Raw genomic sequence first — 12,203 nt, 5'->3', positions numbered from 1 at the left:
TAGATCTCCTCTCTGGATGAATACTCAGTGTGCAGGATATGACCCAAAGAGAATGTTTATGTGTTTGTTTGCCATCTGGCTGTTCCTCTGATGGGTTGACATTCAATGCTCTGTACCGGTTCGGGTGAGTTAGGATTACTGAAGCTGGGTTTGCCTTCACTGGGATCCAATGAGGTCATGAGTTCCTTCAATCAATCACATGACTTTGCACAACTGTCTTCAATGCAGGCAATTAAGTTCCACTCTAAAATGACTTATCTCTCAGAAACTCGCAGATGTCAAATCTACAAATCCCCGCATTATGACGGGTGGCCCTGGAAAATATATTTCCCAGCATGCTGCAGAAGGGAAATTATAGCAAACATTTGTGCAGATTCAAGCCATTAAGCAAATAAGTATTTAATCAACTTCAGGAATTTGTGTACATTGATTTAAATCAGTTTGAGCATCTGCATCTGCACTGACTGATGCTGCCAAAAATTACATGACCACAGTAGTGCATTTCAATCTTGCCAATTCAATACTATTGAATGTATTGTATGTATATGTAATGTATGGCCATAATCGCAGTCAGTATAAAATTATCAAGTAATTATGGCAATATAGAAATGTAGAAAACTGTATTCAACACCTAGTTTCTCATATTATTCCTAACCAACATAATTATTTCTGTATGAAATCTTATTAAGTACATTATTGCAAATTGATGGTGTACAGTGTAGGTGCTAATTATGCAAATCAGTTTCTTGGATCTTCTCTACATTCCATTATTTATGCTGCTAGACAAGTTAATAAAGTTGTTATTTTTATGGTTTAACTTGGCATTAATTAGCTTACAGAAAAATGGATGACATCCAAAAGGTTTTTAATAAAGGCTCTCTGAGCTCAGTTTTTGTTGGCTTGGTGAATCACTTGTTCGCTGCTGTTGATGAGAGCCCAGCAAAGCTCTTAACTTATGAATAATTACTCGCCATCACTTCCTGAATATTCATTCAACTTTTACATTTCTGTAATTGCAGTTCGCTAACATTCTAGAAATCTATTACCATAATTAGTGTGGGCTTTGGCAGACAGCTTAGATGTAAGACCAAATAACTCACTGATTCAAAGTGAGACAGTATGTGTCATACACAGCGGCCCATCATATGGACGGTGTATAGAAATGGCTGATCCCTGTCAGAGGAAGGTGGAGGTCACAGAGAGGTCAGGGTGGTTTTTCCCCATTTTCTTTCCTCATTGGTCACAGCTGTGAATAATTGCCCTGTGTGGGAGGAAATGGCAGCAGTTGGGATAGTTGTTAGTACGGTATTGTAAGCCCCTGGAGTTGAAGGGGTGACTGTAGAGAGGACTCCCTTTTCTCTCGAGTCCTGATTAGTTATGGCACTCCTACTTGATGGGTAAGAACTGTGCTAGTGCCACAATGTCAATGTTGTTGAATTTGCATGTGTGTGGGGGGGGGGGGTTCATTGGTTTGCAGAAGCCATGGTACCATTATGCCTGCAAGTGGATCACCAAGAGAGAATGTATGCTGTTGTTTTTCATCATCTCATCCAAAACTGTTTTCATTCATCAATATGATGCATTTCTATGATATGGTAAGTTTACTTTGAACCACAGTGCTTTGTTTCAATGCAATGTGCAATCTGGATTGATCTTCATCAAAAGCTGTCAAGAGTCTTGAATGTTGAAAAGGTTTTGGGCGCAGTCAGTCATTTTATTCAATATCTCAGCGAAGTCAACTTCAGCTAAATGCAAGCATTAGCAGAATAGAAAGAAAATCCTTTTTTAATTTGATTAATTATGAGTTATTCGCCTTGAGAAAAACAATCTTTTCAGATAAGCTTAAATTAGAAGCTTGAAGTGTAATCGAAGTACTCTAGGGGCAAGTCGACAAGTCTTTTGAAAACCAGCGCCATAGAAAGTTCAAGAGAAAGTGCCAGCTCAACAGTGCATACTGTGTAGCAGTCCATCATTGTCTCTGCATGGTCCAGAGTCCTAAAAGATAGCGGATTCATGGGTAAAACTGAAGCATCTCTCCTTCATTCTACTAGTGATTCCATAGATTTTTTTGCAATGTCAGGCATGCTGGCCTGAATAATATGCTGTCTCGAAGCCCCTTTTATATGTAGTCATGATAGCATGAGAAATGAGAGAGTGAGAGGTGTTAGAAACTCTGATGCCATTTACAGTAGGCTCCAGAATTATTGGCACCCTTAATAAAAATGGATATAAAAGGCTGCATTTAATAAACAAGACACAAAACATGTTCTCTAACCTTACAAATGTATAGGAAAAGACTCATGGCGGTCATATTTGCCAGGGGTTTTTGCAAAAAGTATTAAACCAGAGTCGGCAATAATTGTGAAATTATGAATACAGCACACTACGCATGTTGGAAAATAAAGCTGATGGCAATACTGTATTTTTTAGTTTACAGCAGTAATTGTGCATATTTATTAAGGAGTGAATTGTTCTGTTGATTGATTGAGCTGCTTTTGGGGACCGTGCCATTTTCTTTAAATTACCTCAAATTACAAAATATCATTTGAATAGCACAAATCATATTTGAGATGTAATTCAGTGTTAGCATTACATACTGTGTGTTATAAATGTGCGATTGCCATTAAAGTCGCATGAAGGTCGGCTCATAGCTGTAGTACATTCTTCCGCCTGCAGGTGGAGGCATCACTCCATTTTCCACAATGGATCCCCGAAGTGATTTTATATATTATGAGATGTTTGCATATTAGTAATGTAGGATAGTATATAAATAAAATACAATGCAACTTCTATTAAGCATATACTCATTCCAAAAAAAGAGTCGATTCAAGAATGAGTCTGGAATAAGCATGTATTAGTTGACAGGATGAGATGGTTATTTCTCTTTTTATGTAGCCCTGCCACTGTTTGTGTGCATGTTTGCTGATACAGCAATATTCTAGAGGCTTCTGTAATTCAGTGTCTATCATAGATTCATCTCATGAAGTTGGACGACACCATATGTCTGAATGATGCCATTTCAAAGTCTGATGGGAAATGGTTTATAAAACAGAAAATGACACACCCAGAAAATGTTTTGATACTTAACTAGCACTGTATGGTTATGGAGCGTATTTTATACCTGCCTGCCACATAAAATGAACTAGATATTTATTGTAACCTTTTTTACCACTTTATCATATCACATGAATATGTATGTTTATGTATGAAATGTATTACAATGTCAATTCCATACTGATTACATAAGTTTAGGGAAGCAGATTTATAAATCATAACTGCATTGCAGTAAATGGCAATAAAATGGATATTACGACTGCAACATTGCAAACACAATATAATGCTGATGCTGAGAAAGGGATTAATTGTCGGAGAGAGGATTTCACATTCTGTATTTCTCTAAATGCATTTACCCCTGCTGCGGTCATGGTGAAATATAATGCTAACACCTGAAGAATGTGCAGAGAAAAAGGGCAGACATTCCACAGCCGCTCTTAGCAATACAAGAAAAGGCTATCCTCCCTGCTGTGCATCTGCAAAAATGAGAGTAAGATGGTGTAAACTACTGCAGATTGATATGGCTAAACGGGTATGGTTTGAATTTATTCTCTAATGTTTTTTTTTTTTAATTACTGCGGTATGTTTAGTAGCTCTAAAACCAATAGCCACAGTAAATACACATTGATACACAGAGTACGCGTGACTTTGTAGCTAATATTGAAATCTTGACATTCCACAGACCTCATCTAGCCCATGAAATATTATGTTGCCTGACATTCCACTGCCCTTGTAAACTAAGGTATATCTTTTCTGTTTTGGTGTTTGAAAGCCGGAATGTTCTCCCTCAGCCCCCACCCAAACAAAAAGACCACTAGAGAGAGTACCCGTGTGTTTCTGTTTGTGTGAAACGTAACAGACCAGGGAGCACTATTGCTAATGTGCATTCTGTGTGGCCACTGCTAAACTTGAATGGATTCAGTCGTCAATGTAACACACAGTCCACAAACCTTTTCTGCAACCAAGATATTTTGAGTGTCTGGCCGTTGTTTAGTTTTTGTTTGTTTTTAAACCAGTGCACAAGAATGAATTCATGTTCATGGAAGCTGTTCAGGACTGCAGCTCTGAGCTCAGAGGTGTCCAGATTCATCGGGCATAAACACGTTAAAAGTGATGTACATAGATTTTAATGAGGTACCCAGAGAAAACATGGGCGCTAACAATTCTGTAATCTTCATCAGAGACTGTGGGCCGTTAGTATTCATCACACATTGTCTGCAGTCTTCGATGTATAAATCTGCTTCAGATTAAAGTGAAATAATGTGAAGACGTGTGAATATAGTTTTGTTTTTGTTGGAACTAAGATTGTGATCAGGATTTAGGTGTATGTGTTCCTCTTAAATGTGGATCCTGGGTTTTAAGAATGAAGAAATCCACATTCGGAAGCACCTTAGTCAGGTCCTATCAACAACAGTAGTTTGGGCACAAAACTAAAATACCTTCATGTACTTGAATATGGTATCTGAACCCACTAATATACCTGTACTATAATTATATATTCCTAATTATATGCTTTCTTTCATGGAAAATAAGATTCTAGTATGGAAAATACCATTAATACATTAAAAGAAATTAGCAAATGTTTTTTTCAAAGCATCTGCTCGGATCTGGCAATCTGGAAATCATGCAGAGCTCAGTGCCTTCTGACAAGAAACAGGCAGGCTACTGGAGACAGCAACAGCTGTCATAAAGCTCGAAGGGTAACGCATCATTGGCAGAAAAAAAAAAAAATGGCTTCCAATTATTTCTTCTTATAGCTACACAGCTGATATACCACAGTGGCTACACATGCCTGCATACTACTGTACATCTGGGAAAACAAGTTAATTGGCAGAGACCTATTCACCTTATGAAGAGGCTTGTTTCAGCTGGAAATGCGTGCACAGACATAAATGCCCCTCTGTGGTCACCGCCGCCTCTTAAATGAGCAGGAATCACCCCCCCCCCCCACAGTAATGGCAGCGCTGCGTTCTGTGGGCTGCTTTGTAGATGCTCGCCGTACGGGTACTTCAATTCTGCCGTTTACTCGTTATCCGGACACGCGCTTTCCACTGTATGTGTGGCTGAGAGTATTGTAGTTCTCTACTGAATAAGAGTGTCATACTACACTCAAATGTTTTCCATATGGATAATCTGCTTCGGATGAGCCAAGGAAGCAGGAGAAAGCAAGTTTTCAGGAGTATATAAAGCATTAACCATTACATACACACATTGACCGAAACGGTGAGCTTAGCAATGTGTATCTCAGCAGTTCCTAGAAAAGTATGTAAAATAGCTGATGTCCATGGAAGTGTTGGAGTAGTCTGACTGTGACCAACAGTCCTGGGCTGAAGATCTCGGAAAATATGAATGAAATGTAGGACCCTGCAACAAAATGAGCTTCCTGGAGGTCTCGTATTAGAATGGATGTGGGAAATATAGTGTTATGCATCAGAATATATGTGGCCTAATGGCATCATTGTGTGACCTTTTGTACAATGTGATACAAGCATGTGGCAGCCACTCTTATAGAATAACAAAACTGCTGAAAATCAGTGTTAGTCTGAGGAATACAGATATGCAGAAATCACTAAGAAGGAAAAGTAAATACCAGTATGCAGCTTTCTTTACTCAACTATGCCTATGACATTATGATCCCTAAGGGAAATCCAAAAGGAAAGAGAAGATGGCAAAAGAAGATTTAACACACTCAGAAATAAAGTGACAGTGGATGTGCATTTTTGTTCTTCCAGGATCAAATTTCCCAAAGGTACTCTGAAAGTACAGTAATGTTCTCTTCGTGAACAAATGAGTGTTTTCCAAGCAGAAAAAGTACAAATTAATTATATTCCTGTCTTGGGGTACAATTTTATGTCACAGCAATAAGCAATTGAACCTTTTGTACCTTTTATTTGGAGTGCCGTACAGTCAGAAGAGATTGGACTTGTCAGGAGGTTGCGAATGTATCCAATATCTCAAGTGAGCAGGAGGAAATTGAGGTGGAAAACCTGACCTCAGGACCAAACACAGGTGGCTGTGGTACCAGGACTGAGTTCCAGCTCAGTGAGAGGCAGTAGCTTTGAGTGAGATGTCTGCTGAGGCTGGGGGAGATTAAGTGGGTTTTAGGGACTCTGATGGAAACAGGATGAGTCTGGTGTTCGTGACCTTTTTGGTCTGTGTTGCAGTGTTTTGAAGGTGCAGAGGAATGTGTTCTATTCAATGCTATCTCAGGAGCGGTCGTCTGGCAGTCGGAGTGTTGTCGGTCCAAACCCGGCCCTGGGTGTGTCAAAGTTTACCTGAGCAAGACGGCTAACCCCCAATTGCTGGTGAGCTGGTTGGTGCCTTGCATGGCAGCTTTTCACAGTTGGCATGCAAGTGTGTATGTGTGTGAATGGGCGAATGAGACACATTAATTGTAAAGCGCTTTGGAAAACGACTTTAACGACCCAGTCATACCTGTCTATACTGGGCCATAATGGTGGAGTAATCTTCCACTATTTCAATTCAGGACATCAGAATCACCCAGGTTCAAAAGCAAAAATGTATTCTGTTGTAGGGTTTATAGTTCATAGTGATTCTTAACCTATTCTGAAGTAGACTTTTCAAAACTTTAATCAAAAAGTGAAAAGTACCAAGCAAACAGCCATGACAAAAAAAATCACTTTAGCTATACAAATTAAGAATGAAATACTTTATCATACTTCTGTAGTCTTTTTCCATTGTGCTTTCACATACTGCCTTCAACAACTGCTCAATCATAAAACCACATTTCCTGAAACATATTTACTTTTTTTGGCTCCTGACTGAAATATCGGCATTCTTTTATACACCTGGATGATGATGGAAACAATTCATGTTAAGTACCATTTTTAATGTCACAATGGCTGTGGTATTCAGTTTTGACGGCATTCATAAGTGACTGCAATTCAGGTTGATGGATGTTATTATACATTTTCATTTTTCCAAAGTTCTGAGTTTACTTTGAATGGGACAACAATTCATATTGATGGCTAATTTTTCCAGTTCTGGCTGTGTTTGCAACAGTCTACAATTTATGTTGATGGATTCCTTTTCAGGTTTGACAGTACGTGTTAGAAACTGAATTCATGTTTATATATCTTTTGTCAGCTCTGTTCTGTTTGAAAGAATTGGCAATTAATGCTGATTGAAACCTTGAGAGAGAACACAGTGCTCTGCATGCTGTTTTCATTGAACTGTCAGTTAAAGTCATTTATGATTTAATTGTTTAGGATCATATTTTTAAAACGGGATTATACAGCGCCCAAAAATCCTGAACCAAGATTTGAGAATGGACTGTTAATTGGACTGTGTATTATTTATATATTTTTTAATATAATATCTGAGACTATATCTTATTACAATGTCATGTTTTGTAGATCAAATCGAATAATCAATAATAATTTAATAGGCCTCTTTGAGGAAGGATGAAGTGGGTTCTCAGATAAAATACCAAAGAGTTGCAACAAGTCAAACACAGCAAGAAGTGAAATTTTTCTTTATTCTTTTTTTTTTGTTGACAGGTATCTGTTCCCCACGTGATGAAGAGGCCCTCCTCAGCCGGGCACTGCAGCATTTAAACACATACTTCTTCAAACGATTGCTGTACAGCTGCACGTGCATTTTAGAGAGTGGTGGTTGCAGGAGGCTCTGAAATTAACAAAGCTACATCCAAATTAATTTCATATAAAGGGAAAGTATAGGACTGTAAATTAAATCCAACACGGATGCACTTCTTCATTCTTTTTAATTTTAAGTCAAAATGGCACAGTCCCACTGCATTTGAATATGTTGATTTATTCACAGTCACCTGTTGCTACTCTAAATCTGTTGGGAGGTCTTGTTATGATTAAACAACCTGTAATTAAGTATAAATGCAAAGCTAGAGTACTTTGTGGGGATAAGTGCAGGTTTTCAGCATAATCACCCCTGAAAATAGTAAGATTATATAAGTAGAAATGAATATGTTTGGCAATGCTTTGTATTTGAGTAACTTTTCCTCTGCAAGCAATGACCATTCTGAATGGTTAACTACCATTGATTCTTGAAATGTATTTGTTTGATTTGAAGAGAGCTACAAGAGGATAGGGTGGGTTTCAGTCACCAAGTGTCCTCTTCTCTCATTGGCCAGCAGCGTTGCACTGCAGTTTACTTCAAGGGGGCATCTCCTGTACAATGGATTCATTCCAATCGTTTATTTTTCTCCTCTTTTTTCTTCTCCTTTCTTCTTTCTGTACTCCTAGCTCCACCCATCAGGAGAGGCTAGAAAAATAAGTGAAGACAGAGAAATTGAGAACGTTAATTAGACATGTCAGTTACAGACATGATAGAAGTGTGGCAGATAGGGAGAGGTGGACCTACAGGTTGATGATTTATACGTCATGTTTTCCAAAAAAAATACTTCCACAAAGGATGCACTCATTCCTTTAAAGATTGGGAGTTCCTAACTTCTAAAGGGTTGAAATGTCCTTAAAAATGGCGGACCTTGATCAATTTCTGGGTCAGGATTAAGGAAAAGTAAAAAGAGGAGAAAAATATGTCATTGGAATGAGCCCCAGGTCTGCAGTGAACGGCAGCAGTGACTGGCCACACATTGGGAAGGATATGACAGAGAAATGTATCAGTGGCTCTCAGATAAAATTTTACTGGATAAGTTGGAGATGTATTAGCGGGGTGTTGGCAGGTTGGCGAAAGAGAGTGTGACAGGTGGCACTGATCTTCCAGCATATTAAGTTATGGATGATGAATGCTGAGAGAAGATGCTTTTTTTCTTTAATACAAAAAGCTTAAGCCATGAACAAAAAAATGGTCATGTCTTCTGGAAATTGACGTGCCAGTCCCAGCCAATATCAAATCACCTGGGATCTTGCAATTTGCACTCTTCCCTACAGCTTTACAGAAAACACACTTTTCCCAAAGCATATTCCCCAAACAATTCCTTTAATTAAATAATAATGATACTTTATGCTTAAGAAATGGCATGGTCGAAGCCCATACCTGCCCACAAATGCTTTACATTTGATATAGTTTTGAAATCAGACAGCATTGTAAAATTAGGCAATTTCTGGAAATGTCTTATTTTACAACAGCTGGACAGCAATGAATCTCCCTGACCTTCTATTAGTATCAATAAGAATGGACTGTAATGAACCATTATTACAGTAATAGCACAGCTGTACGCATCAACTGTTGTTTCTTGGATGAGTGTATGACAATGCTGGAAGCCACTTTAAATATTTTCCATTTATTGAATGCTTTTTCAATCCTGGGTTATTTTACCATTTATAGGGGCAGTACCATGTGGCTGAATACTGAGTGGCAGAACATCACAAATTCTAGTACAATTCCTGCTGTGTGTTTCTGTGGCAGCAGATTAATTGGCAAAAAGAAACCTATAGGTTAACCCTATAAACGCTGCCCCCTTGTGGTCGAGTCATCAATAGGATGGATAGATCCGGTCCATTGTCCCTATTGATCAGTTTGATATACATGCATATATGCCTGTGGGATATGTCAATATCAGAGGACAGTTTACTTCAGCCCGTCAGTGGGTTGAAATGTGGTGGTACCGCAGACATCATATTGCTTTCGGTCTGTATATATTCTGATACTTTACTTTTGTAGATAGTTTTATATTTGTTTGCCTCCTAAAATCTAACCCCATGTCCATGATGTATGAGGTGGTAACAGACAAGGATTTGGACTTGCTATAAATGAACCTGTAATTGTACTGGCTAACCTAATTTAGAAATAAAGTTCCATTATAAATATGATGCAGGTTGGTTAGGAATCAGCAGGGTGCATAATCCTTTTTTGACACTTTTTTTGACACATGCTTTATAAAAACATAGTCTCATATGTGCATACAACACACATGAAGGTTAATTCTCTTTACATTTTGCATAAAAAATTAGTTTAATAGAAAAATAAGCTTTTCTGATCATCCATGTGTCTGGACAAAAAGTTATGTTGTCCAGAAAGATGTTTTGTATTTGGAGACCCTTGAGGACATCTGAGTGCAGTTTTGGGAAAACTGATGTGGAATTTAAAAGCCTGTTGATATATCTAACATAACATTTTGTACACAAGTTGACATCAAGTTTGTGCACAAATATAAAATAGGTCGGTCCTTGACTTCGAACCTCGGACTTATACTATAAAAAGATAAGGTGTTTCGTAATTTATTGCATTTGAAAGTATCTTTTGTGTACACTCTTCTGTCTAAAATTTCTGAATGGTACAAGCCTCAATCTTCAAACGTGTGTGCAGTAAATAATTTGAGATTCACACTTTTATAGGACCAGTACAGAATAGGTGGAAATTGATGGGGGCAAAGTGGAAAGGGTTAAATACTCTCAATCAATTTTCATGAATGTGTGACAGGAAAGGTGATCTCATAGGTGGCTTCAGCAGTTCACTTCAAACGAGTCACTTTCATGAATCAAGGACATTTGGATGTGAATTATTTTGTTTGACCATTTAGCAAGTACTGTATAAGCCTAAATGCTCAGGGATGAGTGTATTTCAGGAGTGTATTTAGGAGATGAATGCTTTGCAGGGGTTGGGGTGGATATCTAATGTCTGTTACTCCAATTCCAACACACTGCTTTAACAGTTCAACACAAGTCTAAGTGGATTCACGTTAACGTTATCCGACAATTATGCAAAAACATACGTCATCTCACGTGGGAAATCGTTTTACAAACAGCTGGGAAAAGCAGTCAGATCATAGAATGTGCAGGCTTCTACCAAAAGTGCAATTTTTTTACTTGGATGAGTATGGAACACAAATCAAAAGCTTCAGGATGTTATTAAAAGCGTGTGGGTCTTTAATCACTATTGCAGTCCCTTGGCCCTTGTATTTAAATGCAAGTATCCGAGTTCTGCTGGCGACAAAGTTCTATCCCTGCAACAGAACAAGTTGGACCCAGACATGCTGCTTCCTCTGAGTACGTTACTGTCAGGACATCAATTAGATGAGCAGTTATGACATGATGTCGGCTTGTCAGAACAGGACATTCCTGCTCACTGGTAGGGCGTGAGCAGGTACAAGCTCTTAGAACAGGAAAGCATCACGACGCTTAATCAAAGATTAAAAGTGACTGCAGCGCGTGACAGATGAATTTGAATTTTCCCGTATTCCTGACGGAGAGCGCTGTATGCTGGTGAGGCACTACTGAGAAAGACCTGATTTGCATCAGCAATTATTGCTTTTTAATTTTCTCCACAAATTATTTGGCAAAGGAGAGATGTAGCAGTGCAGCTGTGATTATTTGGCACTTGAAAATGAATATTCAAATACTGATGAAAAAATTGACTGCAACCATTATAACATCATTTCCCCTATTTTACAAAAAGAATTATCCTTTACTAATAGCTTTTGGCCACATTGCTACCAGTTATCTATAGATGTCCCTACAACTGAGTGAAATTTAAGTGATTTCAGCATTAAGGAATGCAGGCTATGGTATTGTATGTACACTCACTTTATTAGGAATACCTGTACACCTACTTATTCATGCGATTATCTAATCAGCCAATCATCTGGCAGCAATGCAATGCATAAAATCATCCAGATTATGGTCAGGAGCTTCAGTTAATGTTCACATCAACCATCAGAATGGGGGAAAAAAAGTTAGTTTGACCGTGGAATTATTGCCAGACAGGGTGGTTTGCTAGAAAGGCCTGGTAAATGAGAGAGGTTGGAGAAGAATTGCCAGACTGGTCAAAGCTGACAGGATGGTGACTGTAATGCAAATCACCACACATTACAACAGCGGTATGCAGAAAAGAATCTCTGACCACACAACTCATCAAACCTCTAAGTGGATAGGCTATAGCAGCAGAAGACTTAAGTCTAAAAATTAAGTCTAATAAATACTTAATGAAGTGCTAACTGAGTGTATATTATTGTAATTTCAGGGGCCTGAAGGGCTATAGAGGCCTGAAATGAATTCTTGCTTAAACGAGAGGCCAGGCAGTGTGATCGTGAGGTGATTAATGAAAGGACATGCCTCAAACAGAGCATTACACAGAGTGCACTCTCAAGGCTCCGATTTTACTCCAGACTTCCACAATGAGGGCGTGCGGCACAGTAGAGCCAACTCCCAACGTGCACAACAAGGGCCAATTCGTTTCAGGATTTTGTGCCA

General features: G+C 38.6%; 1 long non-coding RNA gene across 2 annotated transcripts; it reads left to right on the top strand.

The window, feature by feature from the left end:
* Positions 1–1,289: 1,289 nt before the first annotated feature.
* LOC133117893 (uncharacterized) lies at positions 1,290–8,525 on the top strand. 2 transcript variants are annotated; one of them, XR_009706330.1, is made up of 3 exons: positions 1,290–1,397; positions 6,219–6,359; positions 7,575–8,525. It is a non-coding gene; the product is annotated as an uncharacterized LOC133117893 (long non-coding RNA). The 2 variants fall into 2 exon arrangements; XR_009706331.1 differs by having other exon boundaries at positions 1,294–1,397; positions 6,265–6,359.
* Positions 8,526–12,203: the final 3,678 nt, after the last annotated feature.

The sequence above is a fragment of the Conger conger genome, chromosome 18, assembly GCF_963514075.1.
Source record: "Conger conger chromosome 18, fConCon1.1, whole genome shotgun sequence".
NCBI lineage: Eukaryota > Metazoa > Chordata > Actinopteri > Anguilliformes > Congridae > Conger > Conger conger.
This window is presented reverse-complemented; position numbering and strand designations above follow the sequence as displayed.